Source organism: Epinephelus lanceolatus, chromosome 12 (assembly GCF_041903045.1).
Source record: "Epinephelus lanceolatus isolate andai-2023 chromosome 12, ASM4190304v1, whole genome shotgun sequence".
Lineage (NCBI taxonomy): Eukaryota > Metazoa > Chordata > Actinopteri > Perciformes > Serranidae > Epinephelus > Epinephelus lanceolatus.
Window position 1 is genome coordinate 22,108,335 of NC_135745.1, and position 19,866 is coordinate 22,128,200.

The following is a 19,866-nucleotide window of genomic DNA, read 5'->3' on the forward strand; positions in this document are numbered from 1 at the left end:
GACACTTGAGATTATTGTAAACAAACTGTAGTGCGGCTTTTGCCTCTCCTCTCGCTTCCTCCTCTCACTCTGTCAAACATTTCCTGCACATTTGGACAGAGTGAAACTTCCTCGAAAACCAAGAGAATGGTTGTTATTTTCACAACACATTCAGGGAAAACCCAGAGATATGTCCAAACTTTCCACACACACCAATATGAGACTCATATATTCACTATTCCCTCCATACTGTAACAAAAAACAACTATTTTCTCTATGATACACACTAAATTGAGATTTATATTTATACTGTAGTGTCACAATATTTGGGATTTCCATATCCATCAAAAGCGAAGCATTGCATTGTTGGATTTTTAGCACACAAACTGTGTATGGTCGTGGGAATCTTTGAGGACATAACACGGTGCATATTGAGGACACTCAAAGAAAATAGCTGAGAGTAAATATAGTGCACTAGATAGTGAATAGGGAGTGATTTCAGACAGCCCCAGAGTCACACTGTTCTCGTTTTGGAACTGGGAAACACTGCAGAAAATACTATGGGAAAAACTCTTAACAGATGCAGACACTTTAGAAACCATCTGCCCCCCATGGGAATGTGTAAATAATGTTATGTACCCTCCTCTTGCAGGAATAAAATGAATAAACCAGGGTACGGTTATCACAAAGCTCACAAAACCAACGCTCTGACGTGTACAAAACGGTCGCAGTCACATTTAATAAAAGATGTTACTCATTAAAAGGGGATAACAGCCAAAAACATGTTTTTAATATCTTATTGGATACTACTGTCTCTATTGGCATCGCACAGCGTACTTGCCAACCGTGAGAGGTCAAAAATAGGGAGAACTTCGAAACCAAAGTTGGGGGTCTGGGGGTCCTGACCCAGTACAATAGTTTCAGAGACTTTGTTTCCTGCACTCTGGTGACTTTGAAAGAATGAAAAAACAAAAAATCAAGTAGGCCACATCAGCTTTTTTATGTTAACTACATTTAATTTGGTTTAGTCTTTGGTTCATGACCTTGGTACTCCAGCAAAGAACCAAGAGGAGGAAGGGAGGCCAGGCTGTAGGCATGGCCCGCGCCAGGGACCCACAGCCGGCTGTCCTCTCTTGGCCAAACACCCTTGGGTACTGGATGCCTAAGCTTATGCCTAAGTGAGGGGAATTGGGAGGCTCACTGTCTCTGGAAGACAGCTAGGAACCCCACTGCAGCAGCAGAGGGCACGTTGGGTCTCCCCCAACTCCCAAGGCACCCCTCAAAGCCCTGCTAGAGCATCTCGTCAAACTTACACATGCCTAACATGGTCAGAACGGAGACCAGGGGGCCACCATCAGCTGTACCCAACTCTTCCTGGCCCAACGGGGTGGCCCCCTCCAGCCCCAGAGGGTTGGAGAAGGAGGGAGAGAGGGGAAAGTGCCAACAGGTAGGAAACTCTTTTAGAGTCACAGAGCTTTTACACACTGTACAGTGCCAGAAACAGTTTGTGACAACAAAAAGGGAAAAAAATCAGGAGGAATATGGGAGAATTGTGACTTTGGGAGGAAACCTGGGAAAATGAGAGGATGTGCAAGTATGCACCACAGATGTAGGAGACATAATAGCAATTGTTTAAATGAACTGCTGTTAACTGTCTCTAAGACAACCAACTGATCTCACTGACCCGTGTGTTGGTGATTCACCAATTATCCTCTCAGTTTTTTTCAAGACATGAAGTCAGACAAACCTGCCTGTACCCAAACCACGTCTAGCACTAAAATACTGCAGTACTGTGCAGTACTGTGGGTCATTATCAGATAATCAAATACTCTGTTCTCTCCATGACCAATCAGATAAACTTCCTGCATTAACAGGTTAAAGGATTATCCCATATTGGATGTCAGCTAATCCCTCTGATCTTTTCATGCCATCCATTGTTAACTGCACATAAACACACAAACACAGAAACATTTGGACACACACACACGCTCGGAGGCAAACGCATTTAGAAGCAAACAAATACTGAGACACAGAAAGGAAGTGGAAACAACACAGCCAATAAATCATCACTAAAGAGTTCATCACAACAACTACTGATACTCAACAGGCTCAACAGACCACTTAAACAACCTCTGTTGTAATTGTTATGGTGAAGACGTATGTGAATCCGCACAGACGCTTTGTGTTCCAAGGTGGCCCTGAGGTGCAAAATACCAAATTTCAGAAAACAAATGAACATAACAGAAATGATAAAACGATTTCAGAGACAAAACTAAAAACAAAAATGCTTAGCAAACTAACACAGAACACAAGGGCCACCATGGAACAAAAGGCTCCTGTGCTGATTAACAGTTACAATACAATGGCAACGGTACACATAAAAATAGCCACTGCTCTGACCATCCTACTATGTTGACTTGAATGGGAATGTTCGTTCTACTCATTCTATTTCTATGGTGCACCCATTGTGGGTGTGCCTTTGTGGGCACTATCTTGGTTCCAGCCGCCCTCCCTCAGGGATTTATTACAAAAATGCACAATGGCTTTCTTTTCTATTCATTTTTGCTGATTTGCCCAAATTCCTCCACACCTACCACTTACACCTACCTTTTGTGACATGTTGTTGTATTGCAGGAGGCCAACTCTTTCTGCTCCTGCTACTCTCTTACTTCTCCACTATGCGTTAGGAGCATCACAAACAGGAAACACGACGAAATGCAATTAAGCAGCAGAGAGTTTCTCTCTTTCCTTCCTGTCCACACCCTTATCTGGCTAACTTAACCTCACCCTGCATGTGCTGCTGTTGCCTAGCAACCAATCAAAACAGTCATCACCATCTACGCAGTATGCCAGGGGTCCGCCATTAGTTTCAGTCCAAGAAGCAGTTTGATCAGTGCTGTTCGTTGAGTCTGACAGTGCAGGTGTGTGTGTGTCGTTGCAGCTAAGACGCAGAGCAGTGTATCTTATTCTTTCATTTTTTGAAATATTTTTAAAATTGATTTTGAACTAAAATAAAAACACAATATCAGTATAACTATTTGGATGATGTGGGGTATGAACAGACCATCCAGACTGTGTTGCCTTCACTGTACACTGCCACATTTCTATGGAAATGTTATTCCATCCTATACTCACCACAGCTTTGTTTTCTGTTCTTTTATTTGTCAATGAAATATTGTTATCTGTTATATTTATTTGTTTCCTCAAATGTTGTGTTTCTATTCCCTCAAAATCTTTTTTTCCATCATGTCTCCCTGTTTCCTTTTGTCTGTATCTGTCGATGTGTGTGAGAAGGAAAAAAACAATCCATGATCTGAGAGAGAAAATGAAACTGAGGCAGGTGAGAAAGGAATGAGCGAGATAGCACGCGCATGAGAGAGAGTGAGCAGTGTGTGTATGTGTGTGTGTGTGTTCATGTTAGAGTGTTTTGCCAGATGACAGCAGTGTGGAGGCAGTATGTGTTTTGTCATTTATCATTTGGAGAGCTTGCTTGTTAGAGCACACACATCTTAATAGTCACTCTGAACCGGGAGAACCGAGATGAGAGGAGGCATTTTATTACCCCGTCAAGGCTGCAAACACACGCGGCATACAGTATAATGTGTGAGCGTGCGGACGGACACACACTGCTAACTACACACGTGGGATACACACTCAGGCCTGCAGAAACAGATGTGAACACATCCACCAGTGGACAAACAATAAACACTTTGGACATATGCATGTATATTTGCAAACATCTCTGGAGATACAAGCCAACATATGGCGGTGGAAACACAGCCAGAGACACAACTATACTGTCGCTTTTATGGATTCCTTGGTGGCTGTTGCACATTTGTGTGTATGAGCCAGCAGCCAATTCTGGGCACTACCAGGGCTCTGAATTGGCCCAGTGGAATCATAGCAGCAAAAAGAGATCTCTGGTTTCTCTGTTAAAATGATTTTTCACCCATTTAAATAATATGAGGATTAAAAAATATAATATTTCATACTTTTTTCCATTGATGACACCATTGAGTTTGGCCGTTAGTGTCCATATGAACAAAGATGCACAGAAGATGATACAGTATATGCACAAGTCCAAAATACTTTATATGTCATTGTCCTCTACAAAGACAACGAGGCACTTTCTGTTCTAATGGCCCCACAGGCAGGAGTAGGGCTGGGTATTGTTTAAAAAATCACAATACCAGTACCAATACCAGTACCCTTAAAGTGATACCGATACCAACAGAGTACATCGATACCTATTTTTCTACTTTATTCAATGTCAGTCATGTGAGTAGAAGCATTCATCTACATAAATGCCATCAAATGCCACAGGCGCCAAGTAAAACCCAACACATTCTCACTCCCAACTCATCAAATACCGACGCTTGGCCAATGGCCCTACACGTTAAACTAACTAGGTCAGTGGTTCCCAACTGGGTCCAGATTTCCCCATGGCCATGTCGTCGAGCTAGACTGCTTTGCCTATTAAGTAGCTGTCCATTAGTCACCCACTCTACAGCAGGCAACAGCACTTAAAAATGTAGTGCCAGAAATTCACAGTACTTAGAAATAAAGATTGAATGAACTAGACACATTTGCGAGTCACTTGTGGTCCATTCAGAATGGACCAGTGACCCACTTTTGGACCGCTGCCTAACACTTGGGAACTACTGCTCTAGGTACCCCTTCAGCATCAGTTTTGGACACACGGGGTGCCATATCAATTTGCGCTTGTAACATGCAGTGTCTCTTTTGAAAATAAACTTCTATTTTCACAGGGAATGTACAGTTTCCACTCATTAAATGCATACAGTCTCATTTCAAAATAAAATTCTGCAAAAAACTTATTTTCAGCTTTATTTCTAAGGTTTAGGCAACAAAAGTACATGGTTAGGTTTAGAAAAAAACATCATGGTTTGGCTTCAAGTAAGTACCTTTGTTACACACATAATGTAACGTCACCTGACACGTCACTAGCATATTATGCTACACATACGAGCACACTATGTAGGTTGTAAACATGGGTCACAAACAGCGGTCTATGACCCATCCACCTCCCTTCCTGTTCGCCCTTTGCGGTCTTTTTGCTCTTTCTACCACAGCAGTTGCTCGAAATGTCAAAAAATGTCTGCTCACACTGACGCTAACAGTGCCTCGGTGCGTCGGTACCTGACGCAGAGGGCGATTGGCAAAGTGTCTGGTTTTGACGAGTTGGGAGTGAGACTGAGTCTGAGACTGGGTACAATAAGGATCAAATGCAGATATTGTTTGACGGCAACGTTTCTTACTACTTAATACTGGGTTTCAGTCGATACCGGGTATTGAGTACTGGCACAGCAGGAAGCAATGCTTTGTCAGTGTCTTCCAAAACAGTTAGTAGTCATCAAAAAAAAAACTGAATAATAAATTAGTTTATTGATGTCACAAGGTTAAAGTTTGGTTAGGTTAAGGGAAACATCGTGGTTTGGGTTAAAACTACTACTTCGTTACGGCTAAGGAAGCATTGTTGTCATTCATTCATTCATTCATTCATCTTCTAACCGCTTCATCCTCTTGAGGGTCGCGGGGGGGCTGGAGCCTATCCCAGCTGACATCGGGTGAGAGGCAGGGTACACCCTGGACAGGTCGCCAGACTATCACAGGGCTGACACATAGAGACAGACAACCATTCACACTCACATTCACACCTATGGACAATTTAGAGTTACCAATTAACCTAGTCCCCAATCTGCATGTCTTTGGACTGTGGGAGGAAGCCGGAGTGCCCAGAGAGAACCCACGCTGACACGGGGAGAACATGTAAACTCAGCACAGAAGGGCTCCCACGCCCAGGATCGAACCGGCAACCCTCTTGCTGTGAGGCGAGAGTGCTAACCACCACACCACCATGCCGCCCACATTGTTGTCATGCTGACAATAATAAACACATGGTTAATTGGCTCTCCTGTGTTAAATACGCTAACCCATCTATCCACCACGACCTCCTTCCATCACAGACTTTGTCGTACTTCAACAGCTAACCTGACTTCTTCCTCTTCTCCTGTCATAACTACTTACGGTCACTCAGTCTTTGTCACTTGGACATAAACGTCCTTGTTTTGGGGCCACTGCTGAAACAATCGTCATTCTTCTTGGGATGACAGTCTCGCCTGTGCTGGACATGAAATATGACGAATGCTTTCACCATACAGCCTCCTCTGCATGCTCAGTCACCAGGGTTTCATAATCATTTTTGTTCTGCGCTGCATCTGTCAGCGTGCAGCCATTCTTTATTGTCTTCACAGCTAAACAATCAACTTAACTCAAGCGCCCAGTGACCACTCTGAAGCCCTGAAGGTGTCCTTTCTAGCCTCATATCACATTTCCTGAGTCCACACAGTGCTGGTGAAGATCTAATTCTGCCTTCTGCCGAACGCATCACCAGAGGTGATAAGGCTGCTGGGACAGTTGATACAGTGTCATTGTGCAACTGCACAGCAGCCCGCACAGGAAACAGAGAGAAGGTGGAGGACGTGTCATTCACTTTTGAAAACGACTGAGTTCCAGCTCATATTTCACCAGGTGAAAGCACAGATGCTGCTAATGCTGCTTGTTTATATTCAGGCTCTGAATGAGAAGAATTCAGAGTGTAGTTGAGGAGATAATATTTTGCAAGGATGGAGGGGAAAAAGGAAACAACCAATTACCAAATATCCAGGTAGATTGATGAAAAGACAGGCCAATTAATTGGCGAGAAAAATGAAATTATGCTGCCACACGTGGATGGAAACTCAAACACCCTGCAGAATGGTCCTGTGGAAAGGACTTGAATGGCACTGAGGAAGAGAAGCAGGGCCATTTTAATGAAGTTATGGCAGCCATTATGTTGTCAAGAGCCCTTTGCCTCCGAGGCCGTGGCTGCATTGGCTTCCTCGCTGTGTGGGAGTGCATGGCAATGTGTTTCTGAAGGGAATGACCTTGTTTATTGGCTTGATTGAAAGCAGCGAAGAAAATAGGTTGTTTTCCTTTCTCACCGAACTGATGTAATTTCCTCGCCTAATAAACGCAGCGATAGGTGAGGAAACACTTACATGAGACATGGATTCTTGGCCATTCTACTTGAGCTCACCTTGAGGTTGTTCTTCTTGATCTTGTTTTCATAATTTACAACATTTTACAGGGCAAAACTGAATGTCATGTAAATGATATAGTTTGGCATTTACTGATTCCAATTTGAGCTTGAGTCTTGTACACTGTTATCTGCTGTATGCTGCACAGTAATGTCAATATACTGACAGCAGAGACAAATCCGGACACAGTTTGCATTTGTTATTTAATTACATGAACTATTGGAGAATTCTGACACAAGCCTCCTGATGTGCAACGATTCACATTTGTTTTCTTTTGAAAAATATCACAGTAAGGGTGCCGTCACATCTTAACTGTTTGCTGTGGTTCAATTTATTTAGGCTGGTGGGAAACCAGTGTTTCCTCTTGGTTGACTGCTTTGGTGTGGCGGACAGGCTGAGTGGGGGTCGTTCTACCACCTACCACATCAAAGCCTACTCTCAAATTACCTTTCTTTAATTATTTATCAGTTACTATTCAAATTATTTATCAGTTTGTAATCCACATGAACCACTCTTCACATCGGCCTGTTACTCCCCACTTTTCATTCTTCCAAAACAGTGGTGAAAAACGCCAGGAGCAAATGCCAGGAGCTGAGCTTTCATTACAATAACATTATGACTAGTGTGTTAACTGCATGCCAAATTAATTCAACTGACAGTTACGATAACAGACATTTGACTGTCCTGCTGTCATTACAGTCATGAACTACCCACAGACACTTTGGGCACTGTGGACTTAGGGAGGTGGTCTGTTGCAGATTGAATATAGGGGAACACTGGAATGGATATTTGGCATTTATAAAAAAAAAAAAAAAAAAAAAAAAAAAAAAGACTTTTGGGGTGTGCACCCCATGTCAGAGTCCTGCACAGATCCATTTTTGAAAACCCGCACCTGCCCATATCCGTAAAGCTCAGTACCAGAACTGACCCCTTATCCGTCACTTTGTCTATGTCAAAACCTCGCCCGCCCATGCCCATTAATAAAAGTCCCACCACCCGACCTCCACCCGTGATTAAACACACACAGACAACAGTCACTCACATTAAGCTGGGTTCTTCGTTCTTTAAATACAAATCCAACCATCCAAGCAATCCAGCGGAAGGAAAGTCTCTTTCACTGGCTGCACTCGATGACGAGATGGCGAAAACATTCAATCATTGCCAGGGTAGGAAACATTTTAGCATGCTCCTTCCACCTGCAAAGTTCCATCGCTGGAGTCCTCCACGTTGGCGAGGAATGTGACGAGAGGGTCAAAGAGTCGACATGTGTCATTAACTTTTGAAATAAAAGGAATTGCCACTTGATAATAGTGATTAAGATGTCAAAATATTCCACATACACTGCACGTACCTGCGAACTGAAATATAAATATACACATATTTTTACCCGTTACACAGCTTTTTGCGGGTTACCCATTGGGTACCTGCAGGTACCCGACCCGATGCAGGACCCTGCCCCATTTAGTCCTTAGCAGTCCAGGTTTGATTCCATCCATTCCAGGTGTTCTAAAATAAGTCAAAAGCCCTGAAAATGAATCCCCCAAAAATGTCTGATTTTTTTTTTTTTTTGGCCTGACAGGGATTCCTGTTGAACAGATTGCCCATCGGGTCTGTACAGTTATAGAAGAAACACTGAAGCCTGAGAAAGTGAAGTTTAGTTTGGTTTAAACCTTTTGATTTGTTTGTAGTGAACATGAAATACACCTAAAGGCAACAACATTTCATTGTGTTCCAGACCAAGTCAACAAACCACAGTTGCGATTATCACCTTTGATTAACACCTATTATCCAAAAGCAACCATGCATCCTGACGTACATCACAGCACCAGCGTAAGCACATGAACATAATTCACCTCATGTTCAGCGCTGAAAAAGATATTCTTCCTCCTTGTAGAAAATATAATTTGCAGGGAAGAAATCAATACAAAGTGTTGCAGTGTTTCACACATCACCAGTCTTCATACCCAGTTTTTACTGTTTCCTTGTTTGTAGTTGCAATGAAATACCTTTTCAAAATAAAACACCACCTCTTTTTAAAAGAGCGATCTGTAAACTGCAAATCTTAAGACTCTAAAATCCGATCTCTATGTCACAAGTTTTACGTGTACTTCAGAATCTAACCACAATATAATTTATGTCTTGAGCTCCACTAACACAGAGCATTGTTCGCTCTACAGTAAGCAGCGCTAAATCCTTTATTAAAAATGTAGGAGCAGGGTCATAAAACATGCTGTGCCACAAACTCACCGTCCACTGAGCATTGGGAAGGTGAAGGTCTAAAGAGGGAAGGGGCTCTCTGGATTCAACCCAGCTTTAAAAAGAGGTTTTAACAGTATTTTCACATTTTGCCAAGAGGAAGGGTGAAATGGTTCAGGCTCTCCTGATGGTCCCCCATCCCCCACAGGGGACACACGTGTAAAGTTCAGGGTTACAAGGGACATGTCATTCCATTCAAATTACTCTCTGGCTATGAATAAAACAAGACTTACACCTCTCTGGGTCCAGAGATGGAAAAGTGGTCTGCAGAATGTATGTGTGAGTGTCCACAAACTGTATTTACATATGTGCAATTCCAAATGTGTATTTGTGAATGTTTTTAAAACTGTTTACATGTGTTTATCTGTTTTGAGGAAATAAGTAATGAAAGTAATGAAGCATTACTGGGACCGGTAACTGTATCTCTTGTAAATTAAATATAGACTGTCGAATGGGGAAAAAAAGACATGAGATAAGTTCAAAGTTCATATCTTTGGGGAAAGATGAGTGAAAATGAGTGAGGTGTACAACACACAATATTTCCAATGACCCTCCTGTCAGATGTTATAACTAAGACAACATAATATGATATTAAGTGCACTGATGTCTTTCTCTTTGTACACAAGACTGTGTGCGTCAATATAGGGGTAGCATATGTATGCACATACATGCGTGCATGATACACGTCATATGTTGGTATAATGTATCCTCTGACTTAAATTCATCAGTTATCAGAATATTATATCCTATGAACTGACATTTATGTAACCAGTTGAGCAATCTTATTTTTTTTCTGTTCCGTTTTAATCTGTCTTGACATGTGTTTTTGTATTTCTTTATTATCTTATTCTCCTTTTGTCTTTTTCTATGATCTGAAAGTCCAGTAGTACTTAATCTTTTTCACCACACAGTACCATTGGTAGAGGAGCTATTTAGATCCATGATTTGAGTAAATGTAATAATGTAATAATGAATAAAGTAATACCACACTGTAAAAACACTTCACTACCAGTAAAAATTGTAAATTGTAAATGTTGCTTAAGTAAAAATGGGTAAGTATGATAACAAATTGACTTTGAATTTTAAAAGTTAAAGTACTCAGTGCAGAAAAATCTCAGAATGACCCCAAAAAACTCAAAATCATTGTAAATAAATCTGAGTAAAAGGAATAGCAGCAAATCCTCACATTTAGAAAGTTTAATAGACAGCATATAAAGATAGACAACGCATCTCCACTTTCTCCCACTGTACAAAAATGAAGCCAAACTACTCTGGATACAGGCACTGCCATCTTGTGCATTTGATGCCATTTGGATCCAGTCTGCTCAGTAGTGATCGGAAAATAGAGCCGCAGTATTGAGTTCCTGCAAATACACCTGCCCGACTCAATCATAAGCAGCGCCACTGACCATGAGCAAACTGACTGACACACACAGCTGTCAATCACGATATCACACCCCCTTTTTATAGCATCTTATAACTCATTCACACAAACATATAAGAAAAAAGAAAACTTAAACATACATCAGCGTGTTAACAACTACCTAAATTGCCAGAACAACCATCTTTGGGAAATATTTATTTGGGGGCGGAGTTGATCTCATCTATCTTTATTATACAGTCATTAGTTGAAACTTTATAACCAATTTTTTGCACAAAATATTATCAAAATGGCGGACAAGTAGTTTTCTAACAATCAAAAGTAACTACAGCTGTTACATTAATGTGGTGAAGTAAAAAATGCAATTAAGTTACACAACAGAAAACAGTACAGCTGTTGGTTACAGTGCGCTGTTCATCACGGAAAAAAGATGCACTTAAATTACTGGGAAGTGTTACAAAGAAAAAGTGAGCTCAGTGGTTTTCCTGACCCTCTCAGGTGCTACATGCTTTGAACAGTGACTGAGTGAACAGTGTAGCAGCCAAGATAAGAGTGTGAGAGTGAGATCTCTGACTGACTGGTCTCCTGTTACGTGAACCAGTAAAGGACCGGCTCAGCCATGCAGCGAGGTCTCAGTATTAAACCAAAGCTTCTACAAAATACTCCTCACATCATCAGGGACAGGCGACGCAGACCCACGTCATAGTGTGGGAGTAAATAATGGGAGTAAATTGACCTGTCACCACCTGGGTGAGAATACCTTTAAAACTGACTATTTTTCTGCAGTGGCGCTGTGGAACAACACGCCATGGAGATAATGCAAGTAGAAAAAACAAGAACTCATTACAGTCATTACATGCATGTCTTCCCAGATGAGGAGGGCTCAGGTGCATCCTGCTCCGAGTCGAGTATCCGCAGTTCTGTGCGATGTAAGGAGACGGTTAATTCTTGCTAATTACATTTGATTGGGAAAACCCCTGTAGAGCATCCAATTAAAACAAGGCCTTTAAAATAGCTTTTAACCTCCCACTGAGCCGCGTGTGTGTGTGAGAGAGAGAGAGAGAGAGAGACTGTGTGTGCGTGTGTGTGTGTGCGCTCAAGCGTCCACATGTCGTGTGTGTAGGAAGAAGTGATTAATAGGAAGAATAAATAATAGGGTTCAGACTTGAGAAGAATACACAATCACACACACAAACACACAGATGTCTGTGTGATGAGCACACACTGACTACAAGTACAAAATTGCTTCTTAAAAACTCAGATCAGTGCGTCCAGTGACGACAAGTCTGAGGCTGTCCCACATCACAGGTAATACATATTCACAGGTAACAGTGGAAAAAGGCTTAAACAGGTTAGCGGTGATACACTGGGGTAAACGAGGGCAGCATAGTAAATAGATAATTAATTATCAATCAATATAAGAACTAATATCTTCTTACAGTTTTCTGGTTTTTCCATTTAAAGGTCTATCAATTAACCAACACTGTCTGCTAGAACTATTGTTTATATACAGTTAATTTGCAACAGCAAATACATTTTGACGGCAACATAATGCTACATTACAGAGAAATACAAAACCGTACTAATGAACCTTGATTAATATAGGCCTATATTTAATCTGTGCAGAGTTTATATAGAGTTAATAGAGTTTCACGTTTTTTGTGTGTGTTTGTTTTTTTCTGCGACTAAGTGACCAATGAAATCTTGCCGACTATTTACCTTTCTGGTTGACCAACATTTGGTCGACATTGAGGGCAGCCCTAATTTTCAGTAATTGATTACTTCTACATTTTTCCTTGGTGTTTTATTTACAGTTTTTAATTATCCATTGTTTCTAAAAGCTAGTCAAACATTGAGTGTATATTTTATTGTTGTTTTTTAATGTGTAAAGCACTTTGTAACACTGGTTTTGATAAGTGCTAAATAATAATGATGATGATGAAATCTCTGTCTGCTCCTGGGTGTGTCTGTGTGTCTGTTCCACGTTTTTCTCCACTGACTTGGTCAATCCATGTGAAATTTGGCACAGTGGTAGAGGGTCACGGGAGGATGCGAATGAAGCAATATTACATCAACTGGCCAAAGGGGGGCGCTATAGCAACCGACTGAAATTGCAAACTTTGAATGGGCGTATCTCATGCCCCGTATGTCGTAGAGACATGAAACTTTGCACAGAGATGCCTCTCCTCATGAGGAACAGATTTGCCTCAAGAACCAATAACTTTCTATAACTATATAGATTTTCTGCCATTTTTAATTTTTTGAAAAACACTTCAAAGTTCCCTCTTGGCAAAAGTTGGAAAACTTACTAAAACTGAGCTTCTATAAGGCAATGACTTTAACTATCTGCCTCTCAACGTGCTACCTCAACTACTAATGTACAGTTTTAGCCCACTAACTATCCCACTATTGGCAATGGTACTACTGTACTTTGAATAAAGCAATCGTACTATCAAATTCACAAAAACTCTGTCTGAATACATTGCTCTTCTTAATGGGTTCATTTGACTATTTAATCTGCAATTTCCTATGACCTGTATCCCAAGCACACACCATGTGAAACTGTGCGTGGCCAACTGTGCACTCAATGAGTATGGACTAGTTTTTATTATAAACATACAAATTTTTACCAGAATTTCCAGAACTCAAACTGACATATCTGCAAGTTTTGCCCAACCAGAAGTCCAAAGCCGAAAGATATTCAGTGTACTGTCAGAGAAGACAAAGAATACCAGCAAATATTAACAACTGAGGAACTGGAGCTAATTAAAATTTTGATATTTGGCTTAAAAAATAGAAAAACTAAAAACTGTTGATTAATTATCAAAATAGCTGCCAATGAATTTTTGGACATTTGATTGATTGATCGACTACTTTCTAGCAGACAGGGCTGAAATAATAACAAATAAAACTTTTCAGGGTTTTTTTTCCATTTTTACTGAGGAGAGACTTTTCAGCGCCAAACACGATCATTTCTTTTGGCAAAATTTCTCAATGCCTAGGTTACTTTTTTTTTCCGATGAACAGCCGATTTGCATATCCCACATGCCAGCTCACACACAACACATACACACACACACACACACACAAACACACACACACACATGCAGCCAGGATATAAACTGTGGATGCTCGCCACTCATACAGGCAGCACCTGTCAGCTGGTGTTCTGGGACAGCCAAGGGCTTGTTTGTTTGTTTCTCTCTCTCACACTCTTGTGTGTGTGTGTGTGTGTGTGTGTATACATCCATCCAAGGTCTCTCTCTCTTTTTCCCTCAACACCCCCTCACCTCTCCACCTGCTGTTCCTTCCTTCACTCCATCTCTCCCCGCCTCCCTGTCTGTCTCACTTCATACCAACCATCATACCACCATCCATTAGATCTCCCTCTCCCTTTCTCTGCACCTGTGACTGAAAAACAGACTCGCTCAGTCTTTCTCTGCCTTCCTGCTCATTACAGCCCCCAGGCAGCCACTCCATCACAGAGAAAAGGCAGAGATAAGCTACAAGAGTACACCTGTGCCTGGTGTGAATGCCAAATCCAGAGTCAGTGACAGCCAATTCCAGGCCAAATAATGGAATCAGCGAACCTCAGCTTCAGACAAATCAACCTGACAGCTTTATCTCTCACTCCCAATTTCAAAGCACGTTACAAACCTCATTATCAAATGAGAAAAGCAATCAGTTAAAAAAAAGAGAAAAGAGAGAAAGAAGAGAAAATGTTGACACCGCCACAATAGCACTCGCCAGAGATTAAGTTTACAAAGCTCATTTACAGATGGAACAGGTGGAAGAAAATAAGAAACATATTTTCATTTCATCAGCAGAGTGTTGCTGAGCATCAAAAGGGAGATAAATCTGCTATATCAACAACTACATGCAACCGTAATAGGCTCTACATGAGTAACAAAAACACACTGGGAGAAGGACAGACAGAGTGAATTAATAGTGATTATCCAGACTATATATTATCCAATATATAGTCTATCCAGTATATAGCACAATCTTTTAGGGCGACAGTATCAATGGTTCATGACTCAGTCCGAGCTCCTTTAGAAAGCAAAAACCACAGAGCACATAGGGGAAAAAAACAAGAAGAATTTTCCAGATGGTGGAGGTGCAATATGAGCCGAAGGGGGAAAGCTGTAATCACAAAACAGCAATTAAAAAAATTGAACAGAACATTTATTTATTCGCTTTTACTCATTAAGCATCAAAGCACACAGAGAAATCGGTGCGAGATAACCAGAGCTGCGCCTGATGAAAATCATAAGCACCTTTCTCTCGCTGTTTATTATGTGGGCAGGGTTTATTATTGACAACTAAAGCGCAACAAAAGCAATTTGCAGGCACCGTGGGAGCCTGTGGATTAAAGAGCCATCCATGGACAGCGATGTTTGCATCTGGCTCGGGATCTTTGTTGCATCTCTCTCACCTCGCTTCCTGCCTTCTCTCTTTGTCAGCTAAAGGCAAAACATGTACCAACACGGTCAGATGCAAAGTCTAACCGGAGGTACACTGCAAGCGTTAAGTTAAGTCCAGCAGAGTCAAAAGTCAGCTTAAGTAGTTAACTTGGCAAACAGGAAGATCCAGTTCTGAGTTCTTTGTGAACTTGAAAGTAAATATTAAAATAAACAGTTTGGGAACTTGATATTTTCTTGTCTGGAGTTGGATAAAACTAGTAAAACCACTCTCATGTAGGGCTGGGCGATATGTTAAAAATCTAATTTCATAATATTAATAAAAAATAAAAAATAAATAATAAATCGATACAGCAAAGTATCACAATATTTTTGTGTGGCAATATTGTATCGTCACACAGTGCCAAGTATCGATTTTTTAATTACGTAAATTATTAATATGACAAATACAAATTAAACTTTATTAAATAATAAATAATAATTGAAATAAATTATAGATAAATTATAATAAAATAATAAATTAAAAAATAAATAGTATAATTAATTGCTTTTTCAGTCAACTAAAACACATTTTGCTGCTGAAAAAAAAAGGCTAAAGTGAGATGAACAGACTGAAAACTTTATCTCATTAAATAAAACAGATGTTGTCAAAGTTTTCCCTTGGGGCATAATTCACAGTTGAAAAAAGGTAATCAGTCCCAATATATCGCAATATACTTTATCGCAACATATTTAAAATCACAATAATATTGTATCATGACTTAAGTATCGTGATAATATCATATCGTGGATCCTCTGGTGATTCCCACCCCTACTCAATATTGATATCACGACAATACTGTAGGGCTGACTATTGGTGCTTTCAAAAAATATTTTATTTACACAATAAGATTTCTGATAAATAATCATCACTAATGTGGATGTAATGACTAAGTGCGTGAAGGCAAGGGAGGTTCAGAAAAAAACATCACGTTGCTGTAATGCAGCCTTTAAAACCAGGAAAAGACAACACTTAATGATAGTACAAAATCCAAAATCTAAGACGATATCTAGTCTCATGTCATGATATAGATATAATATCAATATATATTGCCCAGCCCTACTCTCATATCCGTACAGTAAATATGAAGCAACAGTCAGCAGCTTGGCATAAAGACTGGAAACAGTGGGAAACAGCTGGTCTGTGCTTTAACCAAAGCCAACAAATTCCACCTAGCAGCACTTGTTAAACTCCCTAATTAACATATAATATCTTGTTTGTTTAATCTGAACAACCAAAGTGTAAGAAGCACTTACAGCTAAGCTAAGCTAACTGGCTTCTGGCTGTAGCTTCATAATGAGCAGGCAGATAGTGGATAATGTTACTCATCTTCTCATCCAGCTCTCGGGAAAAAAAACAGGTGATTTTAGTGTATTTCCTAATCTGTCAAACTATTCTGTCTAGGCCAAATAATCTGGCAGGGTTTGTTTTGTTTTGTCTTGTTTTTGACCCCACTGGTATCAGGATCATCTCGGGATAATGATGCAGGTCAAGGCCTCTCTGACTTATGTGGAAAAAAGGAGCTGTTAGTTCCCTTCTGAGCTCTATTATCTGAGAACTGTGGAGTGTGTGTGTGTGTGTGTCCACTATGTAATTATAGATTTGGTAAACCAGAGGCTTAGTGTGACTCAATCAACCTCTGATTTGTTGGGTGGATGGATAGTGATGATAATGAAGTGTGTGTGTTTGTTTGTGTGTTTGTGTGTGTGTGTGTGGGGGGGGGGGGGGGGGGGGGTGTAGGTGGTAGGTGTGCATGCCAGTGTGCAGGGGAACTGTGAATTCATATTACATATTGTAATCCCAAAATCTGTACAACCAGTTTGTAGGCCTGAAAAATGAGTCGAATCAGATTCGGCTGTTCAATGTGAATATTCGTCCCTTTGTTGCCGGTTTGAGAGTTTGAGTGGTGTTCAGCAGGACAGTAACACTCACGTTATATAGTAAACAAGCTAACTGCACTAAGAAATGCGCACCAATAATTTTTGCAGACACTAGATATCAAACAAAAGCCAGAGACTGTAACGTATTAAGTTGCTTTGGGCTGTTGTGAACAATTCTAAGCAGAAGGCGGAGGATAACGCTATTTCATAGTCTTACGGGGCAAAGCCTCTCCTCCCCTGGACAGCTGCCAGTACCAAAGAGCAGTGTGAAAGTGAAGAGCGCTCACTCGGCAGCAAATCTGGGGACCAAAATGTCAATCTCAGTTGACTGAGGGGTCTCCGACTGATGATTCAAATCAGGGGGCAGCCCCACCCGTTTATGAGTCATTGCTTTAATATGTGATCATGTGTCCAGACTCTACATCTGCATGATGTATGAATTTCTATCTGTATATATGAGGATGATTATCCGATGTGTGTGAATGTATCTATAATTTTAGTTTAAGTTTCACAACTGCAGAACTTCAGAATTGTTACAACTAAACTAACTTTAAAAAACATCTACAGTTTCTTGACAAGACGCCTGCAACCAGCTGCAGCTCTGAGCATCTTCATTAATTCATTCTAACTTGTGTGTTCTTTTAAGAAAACGAAAGCACAAAAGAAAGATTCTCAAAGCTCTGCTGTGTACATGTGCTGCTGCTGCTGCTGTGCTTTCACGTCTCGCTGCATGAATCTCTGCTAATAGCCCCGCTGTGAGTCTATAAGGTTGAAATACCACAGTGTAAATCGTTGACATTAAATCCATTTTATGTTGCGGACTGACCCGGAAAAACAAAATTACGGCTACAATCGCTCTCCTGCTAATTGGAATAAGACCGGAGATGCATTTATTTACCAAATATAAAATAGTGCTCTCTAGCTTGGAGCTCAGATCAAGGTCTCATCTCCCCTATTCATTACACTGATCAATGAAGTGCAAATCCTCCGTTATCGGGCGTACAGTGTGTACCGGCCCCAACAACAAATACAACAAACAGGCTGGATAAACAAATCAAACAAATATGTTATCTGAAGAGGAGATTAGGCAAGAAAAGTATAGATTAAACTGAAAAAAAATCACATTTCAAGATCACTCATGCAGATCAAATCTTATATATGAGTATATAAACTATAATGAGCTATAATATGAGTTTAGAATAGCAGCAGATGACTGTGGTGTTTGTTTAAAATGACACAAGAGCCTGAACTTATTGTACTCAAAGCACCAGACACAAGGACAAAGACTGTTAAGCAAGAATAATATAAAGACCTGCCACACCTGCAAGGCTGTCATGAGCACAAAAAAACATGTTATCCCATACAGCTGTGGACCATCAGTGTCACCTTAATGATCCGTTTCAGCACAGAAACAGCAGAGGAGTCTGCTAACGTCTGCTTCACATCTGCACCTGACATTTTTGTTTCGGCGAGACACCGGCATGATATCTGCAGTCTGCTGGCTAGCTATCGTTACACGGCAGGGACAGACTGGATAAAGTAAGTTTGACACACTGCTCCATCAACTCATAACCAGAGAGGAGGCCTTGTCGACAAACATGACACGAAAAAGCGTATATCAGATGCAATCCTTAAATTTGAAATGAGATAGCCGGAGACAGCTACCCACACATTAAATTGGGAGACACCTGGAGTCACGACAGTTTGGTAAACTGTGGCAAGTGCACATATGGGCTGTGTTCAAAATTGCCTATGAACATACTATTCACACTAAGTAAGACTAGAACTAAAGAAGTTTGGAAATTTTGTGTTTGCGAGAAATACTTGGATGTATACCAGATAAGCAAGAATTTCCATGTATGAGATGTGACCTTATTGGAAATACTCAACCACCCCAAAATGCATTGCGGTTCAGACTGTCCAATGGCACAGTTTACAGTAGGGCTGGGCGATATGGCCTAAAAAAAAATCTCTGAGTTTTTCACAAAAAATTCAATTCACGATTTAAATCAATTTTTTCCCCTCCTAGTTAAAAAAATAAATAAATTGCGGCCTGGTAGCACATACCTGGGGTCCAAAACTTTCAGCATGTGAATAAACCCTGACTTTTCCACGGTAGCTTATATATGGGCACCATATCTCTTGAAATATACATGGCGACTGCATCTGTGATCGCTTTCCACCAGACCCCCTTCTTATCATACGGCAGCGTTTCCCCTACCATCATATTGGATCACAACAGAAGTCATTTAAGGTTACCTTTCCTATAGAACAGGTCTCTACCTTGTCCTTTTATTAAACAAACTAAATAGCCTTATGTTACAGGCTGAGCCTGATGTGTGTGGCTTGCGTGTGTGTGTGTGTGTGTGTGTGTGGGTGTGTGTGTGTGTGTGTGTGACGTTAGTGCGCCGGGTGTGGTGTGTGACGTCAGACGGATGCGCCCCAGGAAGAAAGTGAGGCATGTGCTATGTTGTTTACATCAAGCAGCCACAGTGAAGAAGCCTACGCAGTTCTGCATGCTGTTTTTGAGTTATTTCCCTCTATGTAAAAGTCAGACACTGATGACAGAGGCTGTGCATCATCCCTGCAGTGCTGAAAATAAAGTGCTGTTCTTTAACGCAGACGAGGTCCCGTTGTTTATGTGTTGCTAGCTAAAGGAGCTAATGGTCTTCAGAGGTCCCTTTACTACGGTTCGGGGGTCTGCCAGCTTGGCGTTGGTAACACTTATTATCTTATTTACACAACGGCATGTCATTTCTGTCCCTACACGGTGCGCGTCTAAAATCCTCCTCTGCTCTCTGTGTTGCGC

The 19,866-nt window shown here is 40.9% G+C and overlaps 1 protein-coding gene across 1 annotated transcript in view; it reads right to left on the bottom strand.

Moving 5' to 3' along the window:
- The window catches only part of b4galt2 (UDP-Gal:betaGlcNAc beta 1,4- galactosyltransferase, polypeptide 2), a 270,007-nt gene that overhangs the window by 211,472 nt on the left and 38,669 nt on the right, over positions 1-19,866 (bottom strand). The gene's annotated exons all lie outside the window — the stretch shown is intronic.